Source organism: Anser brachyrhynchus (assembly GCF_964034855.1).
Source record: "Anser brachyrhynchus genome assembly, chromosome: 8".
Lineage (NCBI taxonomy): Eukaryota > Metazoa > Chordata > Aves > Anseriformes > Anatidae > Anser > Anser brachyrhynchus.
Window position 1 is genome coordinate 848,731 of NC_137702.1, and position 16,208 is coordinate 864,938.

Sequence of the window (16,208 nt, forward strand, 5' to 3'; positions counted from 1 at the left end):
CTCTGCGCTGAGAAAGGGAGGGACAGAGAGGGGAAGAAAAGGAAGTGAACAGAAGGGTAGGAAAGGGCTTTCAAGTGGGCTGCCACGAGTACGGGAACGTTTGTGTCGTGTTGCGCGGCCCTGGGGAGCCAGCACTGCGGAGGGTGCTCAGGGGAGGAGCAGGATCTTACTGCAACACCTCCAAAAATCGACAGGCTTCCTGAATGATCGTCCGCCACAGTGAGAAGCAGGTACTCGTATCTGTATAATTAATTAAATAATTATAAGTATTTGGGGCAACATATTGCCTTTCCTTTTGTCTCTGACTATCCGAAAATCAGACCGTGGTGTGCTCTAACTAACACTGCCGAATTACTGCCAGCCAGTCCACACCGTGTGCTTGCTGATTCTGCAGCCTGTGTGTGTGAGAGCTGCGCTGCCCTCCTACATCGGGCTGTTGGTCTCCTCAGTCTAAAAAATTTTGCATGCTGGCAGAAACAAGCTATTAGGTTTATCACCGGCTTCTTGCCATAATGCTAGCAGTGCCACATGCAATAGCAGAAAATACACGTCTCTTGGACATGCTATTTAATTCCAGCCCTTCCATTCTGCCTTCTGGGTATTACGCAGGTGGTTATCCTTCGGTGCGGTGCATTAGAAAAGGGCTTTCCACTGGCTTGCTCACCCAGAGCGTGCGTGGCAGCCCTTCCTGGCAAAGCACAGCTCCTTCAAGGACTTCATATTTAACCACCGAGGCCTGAAATGGAAGTGCCTTTAGCCTTTTTTTTGTAGATATTGTGGCTTTTGACCCCAAATGGCCTTTCTCCTTGTCACGTAAGGTCGTTCTATTTTAAGGAGGGCTCCAAGCCCTGCGTATGGCACGTCCGAGGGAACACCCTAAGTGTGTGATGCGTGGTGCCAGCCTCCCGATGGGTGACCTCAGGGGCGCCGTGCGCCATCTGCATCTCCCCCGCAGACCAACGGAGACCCCTCCGGTGGTGGTAAAGGACGCCTGGTGCGGAGCGCTCTGCTGCTGCTCCCTTGCTCAGCCCCCGTGCACAGGGTTTCTGTGCTCCAGGCAGGCTCTCAGGAGGTTTCAGAGCTGGCTGTCGCTGCTGGTGGGGCGCGTGGCGGTACCGGAGGCTGCTAGCAGGACGTTCTCAGTGCTCCAGCGAGGAACCAAGTGACATAACCTACGTAGGCAGAGCCATTTGTAGGGTGCAGAGACAAAATTGGTGGTTGAACGTAGGCACAGAGAGGAGCAGGATTTAATAGAAATAACGTTGTAATCACTTTCAAAATGTTTCTGACAAGTTGCTTGGGAGACACTTCCCAGCAGCCCCACGTGGGTTGGTTTGCTCGGCCCGTCCCTGCGGCTGCTGCCGGGAGCACGCCGTGGTGCCGCGCGTCCACGTGCAGGCACGCCGCGCTCCTCCCGCGGGGAGATGTCATCTGCCCAGCCCGCGCCGAGCTCATAAAAGGCACGATTCAGGAAATGAGGTGGTGCCACGCTGTAGTATTTGCATTTTCGGTATTCAGAGAACTTAAAGAATTTGTTTCTTTTTGTGAACTACGGAATATGCAACTGCTGAAATATCCCAGCAGGGGCTCCTTAGGATTTGCTGGGGAAATTGCAGTAAAAATAAACAGAAACAGAGAATGAGACAGGCAGAAAAAATATTTCCATGAAGCTGACATGGAGCTTTTCCATTTTTCATTCTATTAGAAGAAGTATGTAAAAATGGAGTGTTAGACAGTTAGACAAAAAAAAAAAAGAAAGATTTTTTAATTATCAACTCTCAAAGAGCTGTGGGTGCATTATTTGGGTTTCAGCCATACTTATTAAAAGACACAGCTTTGGTGTTTATGACCCTTTTGTAGTTTAGCTTCATTTTTCAAGGGTGAATGCAACAAACGCGGTATTCTCGGCGTGTATCTGTATTGTGTCCTCCGTGTCTTCAGCCTGGTAAATCCGTCCTGCTCGCTGCCGAGGTTTTGGTTTCCACACCACGCTGCTTGGCTCTGGCTGTGTTTGCTGGAGGATGTGGGGATCGTTTCCAATTTCCAAGCTTAGCTACGTTTATGGGAGTCACCTGGGAGGTGCATCAAATGGGGCAGTGCTGGGACCAGAAGTGCGGGAGCTCCTGAGAAGAAACTTGCCTGGAGAGAGATGTGAGATATGGTTTTCTCTGATACTGTACAAATTGGGGAAAAAAATGGTTTTGAGCAATGAAACCCAGCAATAGCAAAGTCAGAAAAGTTTATTACATCTGTTGCTGCCATAGCAGTCAAAGCTTTGCTTGCATAAAAGCAGTATATTCAGGGCATAAAGAGCATGCCCTGACAGGGATACGGTGGCTACAAAAATATAGAGTGTATTTGATTATGGCAAAATTTGTTGCTCTGGTTCCCCAAACGGTGTCCCAGCACACATGCAGAGGTGGTAAAGAATCAGTTTAAAATCCTGCTGAAGGGAAGGGAAGGGAAGGGAAGGGAAGGGAAGGGAAGGGAAGGGAAGGGAAGGGAAGGGAAGGGAAGGGAAGGGAAGGGAAGGGAAGGGAAGGGAAGGGAAGGGAAGGGAAGGGAAGGGAAGGGAAGGGAAGGGAAGGGAAGGGAAGGGAAGGGAAGGGAAGGGAAGGGAAGGGAAGGGAAGGGAAGGGAAGGGAAGGGAAAGGAGCCTAGGGCAGGCTGTGACAAGACTCCTTAGGGGCTGGCATCTCCCAGTGCCCCCCAAGCCAGCTGCTGCCCTCCCTCCGGTCACCATGCCCTTACTGAGAGGTCACCCACACCGTCCCAGCGTTGTTTCTCTTCTGTTTGTGGAGGGAATTTTAATAAAACACAATTCTGTGTGGGTCATGGTGGCCACTGGTATTTATTGCAGAAGGAAAGAAAAGATTCCCATGAAAATGTGAAAAACGTCTTCAACACACCATATCCCAAAGCTTTCTGAGGAGAAAAATCCCATTTTTATGATAGTTTAATTGTTCGCAAACTGGCTGTTTGTGAAAAGGTAATTCAGCACCGAGAATGACTAATGGGAGCGAATTGCCGCGCTGCGCGCAGAGCAGTTATTTACCATGGTTACACCGGGAGATGCAGAAAGGTGCAATTATTCTGAGAGGTGCTGCAGATCCTGTTTACTTTTTATTCTTACCGTCTTTCGAATGGGCTTTTTCTGTCTTCATACAAACAAAAAACAATTAGGCGTATTTATCCAATTTTGGTGAATAGCGCGTGTAATTAAAAGCCTGCTCGTGGCCTGCGGGGCCGGTGGCGGCGGGGGTGGGCCAGGGCTGGGAGGCGAAGTCGGCGGCCCCGTGGTGGCGGAGGTGGAAGCTGGAAACACCTCTGCTCGGGCTGGGGCCGCCGGCCGAGCCCGGGGGGGCACAGGCTGGGGTGTGTTGGCCCGGGGGGACGCAGGCCGGGACGTGTCGCGCAGCGCCGTGCCCGCTCTCCGCACCGCAGATGCCGGCTCCCCCGAAGGCTGCCGAGGAGCCTTTGGGGCCGTGGCTGGGAGCACGCCTTGGGAAATGACCGAAGGAAGTGCACCTCGGCACGTCTGAACCACCTCAACTCAAAAACAGCATAACTGATCGATTCCGAGTTGCGGTTGTAAGTGACAGCAGTAGGCATTTTTGCTCAGACACTTCCACAAGTCCTTCCGAGATCGGGGGACCTCCAGCATCCATCCGGGTGTGGTGCCCAGTCTTCTTTTTCCTTTGTCCTTCTCCAGGGAGGCTTACTGTCTGCTGGAGAGAGTGCCACTTCTGTCCCTCGCACCCGCAGCTTGGTGTAAGTGTGCAGCCCGGTATTTCTCCTCTCTTTTGCCTGCCTCTCCCTTCCCAGTCGGCCGCCGGAGCTGCTGGCTGCCCCGAGGGAGGCAGGGTGAGGATGGATCACCCGCCGGAGCTGCTGGCTGCCCCAAGGGAGGCAGGGTGAGGATGGATCACCCGCTGGAGCTGCTGGCTGCCCCGAGGGAGGCCTGGTGCTGCCCCGAGGGAGGCCTGGTGCGGACGGGTTCACCACAAACCCTCCCGGCCAGCACCAGGCCGGGGCAGGCCGGCGCGCCCTGTGCTGCCGCACGCGCAGCCTTCCTCCCAGGCTCCAGCTCCCTCTGCCTCGCGTCCTCTGTTAGCAGGCATGGCTTTGATCAGTCCTGCTAAGTGTACAGAACTAACGGGATATTTTGGGTTTGATCGGTCTCACTAAGCATACAAAAATAAAAGGAGGCTTTTTCCCTGAAAGAATGATTTTTCACGTCGTAGGAGCAGGTTAGTGGTAGAATTTCAAAGGAGTTGCTCTCTCGGGTGCCCCTTCTCGCTTGTTCCGAGTCTGTTACAGTCAGCGGAGCAGAGAAAAGGAAGATGAATTTGTCGTGAAAATCAAAACTCTTGGTTACTGCCTTCAGTCAACAGGAAGGTGACGGCTAACACTGAAATTAAGTGCTGCTTATTGTCCTTTGCTTTCTCTAAGTTCCATGCCTGTTACGTAGGCCGTTCCTGTCACAAAATGTTTTGAGACAGAACTAAGTAAAATAATAGAAGGTGTTGTGACTTTTGCTTCTCTTTCATTTTTTAGAGGTTTTGTTTTAATATTTAACAATATTTTAATATTTAATACAACTAGAGCTTTTATATAAGCTTGTTATTCTAGACCCTCTGGTGTGACTCTTAAGAAGCTGCCCAGCTATAGGATTATTAAAATACTTGATGTATGGTTATTTGGCTAGTCAGTAATGTGCCTCTCTGCGAACAAAGCAAGCCAGGCACAATCAGATGTCTGCTCTGGCTTTACAAAGCTCCTCTGACAGCCACCCTTAAAGCAGCGTGTGCTTTAGGCAGCAGCCGTTCAGCCGGTTCTGTAAGCAGAGGTCGGTGGTGCTGCTTTCTCGGCCATCGGAGGACAGTGACGACATACGCTTCCAGGTTCCCTGTAAAAGCTCTAGGTGCTTGTGGCTGTTCTCTTCCCATGAAACTGTGACTTGTCCTTCCAAGTGTTTTCTGAGCTTCCTGGAAAAAACTCAGGCCTGCGTAGAGTTTTACAATTTTTTATTCCCTAAAAGAATTTAAATAAATAAACCACCACCACTCCAAACAACCAAATTTAAGTGAATGAATTGGTAGTGGTGTTTTAGTCATGTTATTTGGGTATTCACTGATGAAATGTGGCTCTGCAGTACCAAGCTATGCTCAGTTTAGGAGAAGATAACCTCCAGGCTGCAGTTTTGTGATGGTAAACTTACGGGTGAAAGTAGCTACACATCCAAGAAATGGATCAAAATCTTTTCATCTCTATCTGTGCAGTGTTTTCAGTCAGATTATGTTCATGCCAATAGGCGTGGTTTGGGGGGTTGTGGATTTTATGGAGATTATTACAAACCAGGAATTGACACTCCTGCTGACTGCTTTTCTCCTTGCTAGTGACACTGTATTTTGTAAGCCTGTGCAGACACAGTGAGAAAAGAAAATTTCTCAAATAAAAGCAAATAACAAACTCAGCCCAGATTTTGTGAAGGATCTATTCTACAAATACTCTCACATTTTCATTTCATTGCTGGATTTAGGTCACCGAGGTGTTGAATATTTCTTCAGCTACTTGTTTGAAACACAGCACATCTTGGCAGGAAATAAATTTTAACATTCATATTCTCTGTTCTTCTACCACCAATACCGTAAGCCAAGAAAAACTCTGACTAGCCTTCATCCACGTTAGCAGAAGCAGACGATGCAAGGTGCAGAGCGAAGCGAGGGAGCTTCGGTCTTCTCACTCGGCACACTGCAGGCCGCTTCTGTCTTTTTTCCCACCGAGGAGCTCCATGAGTTTCCTTTCCAGCTGCTCCACTGATTTCCTCATTTCCCTTTTTCTATTTTGTTTTCAGAAGCAGCAGGGAGGAGTGAGCAATCTCTCCTTCTGAGATACGCTTTCTAAAAATTTCACCGTCAGGACTTAGAGGATGTTTTTTGGTCTTATTATTTTATGTTTGATGAAAACAGAAGATAGCCAATAGCCAGCGTGAGCTCACGCTCACACCCCATCATAGCATGCCCCATCAATAGAGCCTTCGAAAGAATTACATAGTGAAATTTTCACACTGGATGTATGTGCATCACTGCTTACTGAAATTGAGTTTGAGTGCTTGAGCACATTTCTGCTTTTTACCGTGATAGAGCACATTTGAAAACGTGATAGAAAACTCTTCAGGCCTGTTACAGAATATAGAAGATGCATTTTTCTCCCTTGCCAGACCATCTTTGATTTTTTGTAGCCATTCTAATAAGTATTGGTACTTTTTCTTCACATTAATTAATAGCTTGTCTTGTGCTAGTTGAACTCACCGTTCATAGTGGTGTTGGTCTTTGCAATGCCTCAGGTCTAGTATTAGGAAAGTCATAATCCATTTGACTACAATTTACTGCGAGAAAACACAGGACTCATCCCTATCTGACATTCTTAGGCTTAACTCCTTCTATAGATTGAACATAGATTATATTCCCTAGGTATGGAAATTAAAGAAAACTGTAGTCATTATTTAAAATACACTTAGCTGTAATTCAAATGCAGACAGGGTAACAACACAGAGTTGCATTTGCTGTTATGCTTCGCTCTTTGTGAGGAGTGGGTGTGCAGTACCGGAACAGCCGCACTGAGCTCGCCAGTTTGCTCTTTCTCATTTACTGGCACTGGCACTTTCCTGGACTCCCATATGCGTGCACGTACAAACATATGTGCATAGTATGCTCTGTGTATACGCATGCATATTCACGCGTGTATATGAACATGTATAATACACATATGATGTACTATATGATGCAGTTTTTAAAAAGAAGATCGGAGCCCATTGCAGCAAAGGGGGCGGCTTTGTGGGCGCTCCTGCCCGCAGGCTCTGGCGGGGGGCAGCAGCACGCGCGTCCCCCGGCCGGAGCTGCTGCAGTGGCCGCGCTGGAAGCAGAGCTCAGCGCCTGCTCGTTTTGCTGCCCACGCAGCGCTAAGTCGGTTGCTTCTAATCCCAGGGCTGGCTTCTTCTCCAGACAGTGCCTTGCACCCGTCCGGCAGGCTCGCAATATCGGACGACCGCCTGCACATCCAGGGGGCTGTGAGAAGGCTGCCGGGGGTCTGCAGGCAGCTGATTGTACCCAGCCTTAGAGAAGGAATAAAACCGTTCCTTCCCAGTGATCTTGGGAAAACAGCTTGCAGACGGAGAAGGTCCGGTAGTGCTGGGGCTTGCTGGGGTGCCAGCGCACCACGAGGTGCCAGTGGCTATGCCATGCCTGCTTCAGGGGTGCGCGCCTTCACAGGTCTGCAAACCTTCCTGCTGATTTGAAGAACTGTTTTCAAGATGTGAAAAACGCCTTATGAGTCCTTCCAATTTTGTTAGAATTCCTCTTACTTTGTATGTCTTACCGGTTTTAATTTTGGTAAGTTATTCTTCGTGAAAATAGCAGTTATTAATGATTCTCCGGTAAGTTTTTGGCACCAGCTGGAGCCTGGGAATGGCTCCGCCCCATTGCTGTCAGAAGCCGCTGCATATTCTCTTGGCCTCTCTTCTCCCAAGTGTAAAATGGTTTTCCTACTTCTCTTGTAAAGAGCTGTTCTTAAATCACCCTTCCAGTCAATTAAATTCATTAATTAAAAAAAGATAAAGATCAGTGAGTAAAGGCTGAGCTAATATATGCTTAATGCATTGTTATATCATGCTTTGTCAAACATACTAGTAATTGCTCATTTAATTTATTCATTTCAGCATTACTGATTTAAGTGTCTTTCTGGACTTTTTGGACTCAGCTGTCATTTTTTTATGTCTGCTGGTTGCATATCAAAATGTCAGTTTATTATGCTCAATACATTATCTATGACTTCAGTTTCCTTAAACCTCTAATTGATATGACAGTTTTCACAAAGTTTACTCGTAATCTGAGAATTATTTCAATCCTAATATGAAAAGGCAGCTCTGTTTGCCTCGAGGTTTTATTTATATGTCACCTTTGCATAATTGCAATGTCATGGGGACTGTTCCTCTCCCAGCTACCTCACTTTTCAAAGTGTTATTGAAGATAGTCACAGCCTTTATAATATAAGGTCAAGTTGTGCGGTCCTTCATATGACTTCTCCTGGCATGTCATATCAAGTCATTTGCTTCTTTTGCTTGTTATTTGTGTGCAAAGAAACATGAATTAACATATTGCAAAATAACCTGGTAGTCTTCAGCAGCTCCTGCTGCATCCAGAGAAGCTATTAAATCTCAAGGGCTCTCTATATGTTTGGCCATCCGAGGGAAAAATTGAAAGTTTCATCAATGGTGTGAATTCTCATGAAACCAGAAAGCAAACTGAATTGCGCAGGCATCTGTTGAATAATAATGATCTGAAAAATTTAATTAAAATATATAAATTGAGGAAATATTTGCCTACTGCTCAAAGAAGAATGTACCTGGCTGAATGCAGAACTAGTTCAAATCTGATCCTATCTTGAGACATCATCTAGCAAAAGCCTAGTCAACAACAGAAGACTTTATATAAAATGTTAAAATAATTATTCTTACATGAGAGAAAAAAATAGATGAAATATTCAATAAAATGTCAATTTCTTAAAGGTCTTAAGACAAACTGATCATTGTGAGGTTTTCTAAAAAGGATTTGATTATAGACTTTCCATGGTAATTTGTGTGTGCATACGTGTGTGTATATATGTACAAAAATATATACATATGTTGTCCTTACAGGCAACGTTTTTCTGTCAGTGGATCAGGAATGCTAGATGGTCTGTACAGAGGAAGGATTGCTGTAAATGTCACTGCACTGAGCTGGAGACAATACAGAGAATTTAATCACTTTCCTGCGCGCGGGCTGGCTCCAGAACACTTTCCTTTTCAGTGTTCTGTGAACATTCATTATTTTCTTAGTCCCCTTTCTCCAGGTCATTAATGAAGACTAAAAAACAAGTGTTCAAATAGCATTCCCTTTGACAAAACAACTAATTCTTTCAATCGTTTCTTACCGCCCAGGGTCCTAATCATTTTTGCTCTCCTCTAGGTTCTTTCTAGTTCCTTTTCCTTGGAGCTGGTGAGGCTGAAGCAGCACAGGCAGGCGCTGGCTCTCCGTCAGCCAGCTGCAGCTGCTGGGTGGGTACGAGCCGCAGCAAAAAAATCACGTCTGTCCACAGGCTGCTTGGTCAGAAATTAAAGGCCTGATTCAAGAATAACAATGTTACTGAAACGTATTGGCCTTTTTTGTAATGAGGACTCGGGTTATCATAGTGTCTTTGACTTCTCTTATGATAGATGCTTGTGCTCTATGTAGGACCAAGAATCAGTTGGAGCCTTTCCTCTCACTCTCATCTAGCTGGGAGCACAAAGTAACAGCAAAACGTTAGACTGGATCTTTGTTAATTTGCAGTAGAAATGACAACTGCACCAAACTGCACTGTGGGGTACAATGAGAAAGCAGGAACAACCTCCATGTTTGTCCTGTTGACAAGGGCTCTGGCAGTTTCCTAACATAATTTTGGGTTTTGTGTGAATGTGTACCGGCTCCTTTCCTGCAGGGATTGAGGGCTCGGTTTGGTCAATGCAATTCAGAAAGTGAGCGCAAGTGAAGGGCAGGGAATGAGAAGAGAGTACCGGATGGAGGAATAAGCACAAGTATAGGTAAATGAAAGTTAAAAAGAAGATCCTTGGATCTCATCTTCATTTCTGTTAACCTGTTCATCTAGTAAGGCCGGGTTGGATGGGGCTTTGAGCAGCCTGGGCTAGTGGAAGGTGCCCCTGCCCATGGCAGGGGGTTGGAACTGGATGAGCTTTAAGGTCCCTTCCAACACAAACCATTCTGTGATTCTATGACTCTGTAATTCTGTTTTTTCTTCTGTAGTTTATCTGGTCTATATCTATGGCCTTACATTATTATCTAGACTCTGATTTTAGCCTGTATACTTATCTGTCTGAGATTCTTGTATAGCTGTATGAAGCCGTGAATCAACCTTCAAACTACCTGATATTCAGTCGTAGGCTAAATATTTTAATATTTTGAACTAATTAACTATTGAATAAGGGATTTTTTTATATAGCAAATGTTGGTGGCTTATTCATTCTTCAATTTCGTCAAAGTACAAACAAGTCTGGATAAACCAGTTACCAGTGAAGACACATACAAGTAACAGTTTGGAAATCTGTTGATTTTGCTAAAATGCCATATGCCTAGTCTATTGTTCCTTGTAATCCTGTTCAGCTTTCATGAAAAACTATGAGCTGAGCTATCTTATTTTGGATATTTACTGATGAATAAATACTTTGTTTGCAACTGGTAATGGCAGCAAGCAGGAGAGAAATGATGGTCCAGTGCTGAAGATACTATCTCAAAAATAAGTTCACATGCATATAACAGAAAAACAAGAACATTCATATTAAAAGTAGACTGTGGCAGCGAGAGAAGTACTTGAAATAAGCTTAACCTTGGGCTACTTTGCTTAAGAGTCTCATGTTTTGTAGAGGCTGTTAGAGAACAGCAATCTGTACTGATGAGAGAAGGCACAAGTCAACATCCTCCTCTCCTTATCGGCAGTGTCTCCTGCTCCGTGCACTGAAAAAGATAGGGATAGCATCAGATGTCACGAGGCAATATTGTTTTGAAGGTAGAATCACTATATGGAAGGTAAAGTAGCTATATGTTAGCATTTTATTTCTTTACTCTTAATGCATATGAAGTCCTTTTCCTCTTATCTCAGTACCTTCCTTCTCTCGTCAGTCGGGTGTCACCCCACTGGTGGCAAGAGGTTGGCAGACCCCCGCCACTTCCAGAGCTGGCTCACAGCACGTGCAGTAGCAGGTGCAAGAGTCTGTGAACTGAAGGATTTGAACAGAATAATTACTTGTGTTTTTACTATTTCTTGCAATAAATATATTCTTATGATGTCAGGCTATGGAGAAAAATTTCATCTGAAATGAAAATTATATAGGAAATCTGATGAAAAGGAACAGGCAAGAAGGGGTCACAGGCATATCTAAAAATGTATTGTTCCACGTATCCCGTTGGTTGGCCTCCATTAAGCTTCATATTCAGCAATTCCATTTTTTTCTTTGAAATTTTCAATTCACTTTGAAGTTTTTTTTATCAACAAATTAATTTTTTTAAACAAAGAAAACAGTAAGAATAGTGTAAGTGGTATGACTAATAGTGGTAAGAGTACTGTAATAAATCATAAAACCGTACGGGATGGAAATATGCCTAACAGAAAGACGGAGGGACATTCACAGGTAAAAAAGATAGGACTGTACTGTTCCCTCAAGAAAGTGCAGAACCTAATTGCTATGAGTGTAACTCAGGCTGGTAAAGAGACTGGCCCTGTCAAGGTCACTGATATTTTGCTCTGAATGTCAGGCTCTGATTTATCTCCCTCTGCAATATTACTCGAACCTAGGATGGTAAACAGCAATTACATACTGTTCTCCTGGCCAGTGTCACGGTGCTCTGTGCATAGCAGGGTCTTGCAAATTCTTCAGCCATTTTGGATCCGCCTCCCATAGCTTTTCGTAGTTCATTTTATAACAAAAATGATTGATACACTGTCTTTGTACCTTCTTTTTCTTGGTGGATTACATCCAGGGCCACCCAAGCACTGAAGACTTCATTTTGAAGGTATTTTCTTTTTCTGTTTTACCAATGGTCTTCTTAACCCGTTTTCTGTTAAACCAAAGCATCGTTATTCTATTGCTGCTTTTTAGTATAGGTATTAAACTGCCACTGGAAATATAAAAGCATTTAAAAATCGTCTTAGAAATGTGCATACTCTGTTTGTTCTCTCCTCTGCAAACAGAATATGTGTTATTTTTGTTCTAATTCTCACTTCACTTCAATTAAGAGATGATTTAAGTAGTATAGCTTTATGATGCTGCCAATTTTCCTGACTTAAAAAAAAAAAAAAAAGGAAAAAAAAAAAGGTGCGAAACCATGTAGGAGCCATCGTAGCTGGCGAGTGGCTTACAAAAGCTACATGCAGCTTCTGCATATTTCTGGAAGCGTTGCTAGTAGCCTCAAAGGCAGCGTCCAACGCACGGGGACCGTTTCCCACTGTACTGTATTTCTGCTGGGATCGCACATCGCTGGGCCTGGGCTAACGGCACGCGTGTGAGGGAGTGGAGTTTCTGCGGCTCGCTTGGCAGTGGACAGCGGACGGGATGCTCGCAGACTCCTTTCCTGCTTCTGGGTTGAAATGCCCTGTTCCACGGAGGCTGGTGTCTTACCAGCCGGGGTCCCGTGTTCCCTGCCCCTCTCCCGGCCGCGATGCCGCCCGCTGCAGGCCTCGCCGCCGGCCTGGCTGCTGGCCTCTCTCCAGCTTCCCGGCCCGTCCCGGCCCCGCTGCCCCGGGCACGGTCAGCAGCTGAACTCGCGGTGCAACGTACCTGCTAGCACGGCGCTGCTGGTGCCGCGTCGTGGAGAGCGGAAACACGGGCAGGGCTGACAGGCGCCGGGTTTGTCGCTTATCTGGAGCCACACCGTGTGCTCCTCGGGCTCCGTTCCCTCCAGCAGACACCGTTCAGGTTGGTGGCGGGACACAAAGGCCTGAAGGAAAGAGGGTTCTTCACACAGGGCGGTTCTGTTGCTGCAGAGGTGTGGCAAGCCCTAACCCCTTAATGTGGTGCTTCAGGAGTCTGAGATGCTCTGCTAACCTGCACCAATTGTTGGTAATTACTGCTCCTCTGATTCGTTTACTGATATTGGATTTATAAGACAGTTTGTCTATGGTCCCCATAATGAATTGTAAAGTGATGCCAATGCCTTTTGAGAAAGATGTGAGGTTACTAATTATATTTAGCCAGTGAATTGAAATTGCTACCGTGACTGTTTGGGACCATTTTGGCAAGTTGCTTATTTGTAAGTAATGAGAAATGTGTATTACTGGAATTTTATTTATTTATTTATTTATTTTTGAATTACTCCATTACAAAGAAGTTGTTATAGGATAAAGTTGTAGTTAGGTAGGAAAAAAATGAACATGACAGCAGCATTGCAAGCTTAGTGATTGGTATAGATTAGAGGAAATGAAAAATGATAGGATGCAGAGTAGCAATCCAAACATTTGACAGTTTTCATAATAAGAAAGCAGTTCATCTTATACTGAAAGCCTCTGGTAACATTTTTATAAGTTTTGAAGGGAAACCAAGTGGTGTCCTGAAAAAGGAGTGAAGTATCCAATCCATTTGGACAAGCACAGCCTTGAAATAAAGGGTGGGCGCCGGAAGGTCTGTGACACCGCCTGCTGCAGAGGGCATTTCTGTAGCGCGAGCACCGCTGGTGTTGAGTTTGATGGACCTAGACCTAGAGCGATGGGAAGAGGGCTCAGCATTCAGAAATGCAGACAAAGGCTGCTGTCAGGGCTATTTTAATTCTCACTGAAATTAACGTTGGCCAGGCTGGGTCCATGACCCGCCCGGCAGTACACGACCTGGCAGTTTGCTGTGTCTCGCTGCAGCACAAGCGCAGGGCCGTCGTGGCTGTGTGCCCCCGAGCAGCCCCACCGCTCCACCGGGGAGCTCGGAGGAGATGGCCGTCTTTCACTGACTTCTGTCCCCACCGAGTTTCACCACCAGCCGTAAAACTCTACCATGGGCTAGAGGAAAGGATGGAATTAATGAGGGGGAGGGCGAGGTGCGTGTGACGCCACAAGCAGGCGGCTGTGGGCACCAGAAGCAGCAGCAGCAGCAGCAGCGGCAGCAGCAGGGCTCTCAGTGCCAGGCGGTGTTTTCCTGCGCTCAGCACCCGGGGCAGCGGGGACCATGGCAGCAGCACTGCGTGGGCAGAGTGAAGCTCAGGTGCCTGTGGAGGCACGTGAGGTTGATGGGATGGCAACGGGGCCACGGAGAGGCCAGGCATGGAGAAAATCTTGGCCTGCTTTTCTGGATGAGGGAATTTTGGGGAGCAAGATAAAAACGCCATCAACATTTTTTGTTGCTATACCAAAATAAAGGTATTATATCACAGAATCACACAATCACAGCATGGTTGAGGAAGGAAGGGACCTCTGGAGATCAGCTGGTCCAACCCCCCTGCCAAGCAGGGTCACCTAGAGCATGTTGCACAGGATGGCATCCAGGCGGGTTTTGAATATCTCTGAAGGAGACTCCACAACCTCTCCGAGCAACCTCTTCCAGCGCTTTGTCACCTTCACAGTAAAGAAATGTTTTCTCAAACATTTGACGTGATTCTGTGAATCTGTGATTCCATGATTCACATTGCACTGCACTGCCGCAGAAACCAACGTCCTCGATAAAGCCTCAGCAGCGCTTCATAAAACCTACATCTTATAACGAAAGTCAGTGCGTCCTCATTGCCCAGGCTTCAGGCCTATCTGCTGTGTGTGGCACGAGCGCAGTCTCTCACCGAGTACGGCCGTACCTGCTGCAGCGTTACAGAAGAACTCAGCCTTGCAAGCAGATCAGCAGTCTTGCACTTGTATTCCTGCTGTGTTCTTAACGCAAAATATAAGGAATATGGGAAAACCTGCAAGTTTTTATAAGCACATGCTCATGCAATAGCAGTTGGCATTAGAAGCTGGCTGGCAGGAGTTTGCCTCATGCTATTTTGCTTGCTGGGTTTCAAGTGACAAGGCTGTAACAGGGGAAACGTGAGAAAAAAAATAGTAAGTGATTGCTTTAGGTTTATTTGGTGACTGTTCTTTCCAGGAAAAACAAAACAAAGCAAAACAAACAGACAAACAGAAAAACAACCCCAAGACTGGCTACATCCAGTAGCGGCAGCAGGGCCGGGAATGAGTTTCCTTTTCATTAATTCCAGAGTTCTCAGCACAGCTTTCAGCGAGACTCGGCGGGGGCAGCAAATGCCCTGCCTTTTCGGTGGGAGCGGCTGCCGGGCTGTGAGTGCAGCATGACGGCTGCCCGCGGTCCGGGGGCTGGCCCTGCTGCTGGCGGGGACCCAGGGTTCAGGGCAGTACTCCCAAACGGGTCCCAGCAGTCGGCGGGTGCCTGGTGACACATTCTCTCATTTTCTCTCTCATTTTGTTCATCCTGATTGCATTTTACAGAATTTCCCCGAATCGCTTAAGTTGTGTTCTGGGGCTGTGGCCTTTGATACCCTTAGAGTACGAAGCGTGCTCCTCCTGCTGCCTGGTGGGTTTGTTTCTGCTGGCCAACGGGTCGGACTGGGGAGTGACTGTGCAATAGGAAATCACCTCCTAAGGCTGCACGGGCCAGCACGGTTGTTCCCTGCAGTACGGCTCGGTACTGTGACAAACCCCCAAATCCTGGAAACATCAGCATGCAATTCATTAACAGCTGCGTAAATCTAATGTGATTGCTTTTGTTTAATTTCAGTGAGAGAACATGCTTAGGCCTGGCCCAAGCACAGGGCAATTATGCTACTAACATACATTAGAAACTAATTTAAAACATAAATAATGTGTTATTGACCATAAGATTACACTCGGGCCTGGATTTGATTCCTTCTTCATCACCTCGCCGCAGGGCCCAGATGCCTTGGGGGAGGTGTCATCGGGGTCCCGCGGGGGTCCCGGGGCTGAGCAGCAGCTCTGCGCCAGGCTCCTCGCTGCAGGCTCCCTGGGGCACCTCGTGCCCGCGGGCAGGGCACCAAGCGTTGCCCAAACGCCTTTCCTCGGCTGCCGGCCTCGGCAGGGAGGTGACGGTGAGGAGAGGCCGAGCTCTGCTCCAGCCGCGGTGTGTCCCCATGTCCCCAGTGACGTGGTGCTCCAGGGCAGGGTGGGACCCCCTCATTACAAAGCTGGGTTTCAAAGCCAGACCTGAGCTAATTCCCAGTCTCCTGTGGGTAGGAAGTCCTGGGGTAGGAACCAGCGGTTTGTAGACTGCGGTTGCCTGGCAGCCTCGCTGTAGGAAGTCATTTCGTCTGCGTTAGCTGAGGCTCAGCGCGGGTGCCCTCAGTGGGCCGCTGACATTTCAGCACCTGTGGTCCCAAACCGAGGGCACGGCTCTCTCTTGTTTTCCTCTTGGGGATTCCCTCCCTTTCCTTTGCTTAAGAGTATTTGGCTGCTTTCGAAACCCTTCTTTTAATTGCATTTTCCAACCAGGAGTCTTTCTTCTTCTCTGCCAAATGCAATGTGAAAATACTCTATCGACACTTGTCTTATTTCGTGCCTGCGTGACAGGCCAGGGAATCTGCAAAGCGCTGCCCTAACAGGGGGCATGTGCTTAGCAGCTGGCAGCTGGAAATTGTTTGCTCCGGACCACGCAAATGTTGTTTTTCTGTGTA

At 47.0% G+C, this 16,208-nt stretch overlaps 1 protein-coding gene across 7 annotated transcripts in view; it reads left to right on the top strand.

Annotated features, from left to right (window-relative positions):
- Nucleotides 1–16,208, top strand: part of NEGR1 (neuronal growth regulator 1) — a 322,390-nt gene that overhangs the window by 99,492 nt on the left and 206,690 nt on the right. The gene's annotated exons all lie outside the window — the stretch shown is intronic.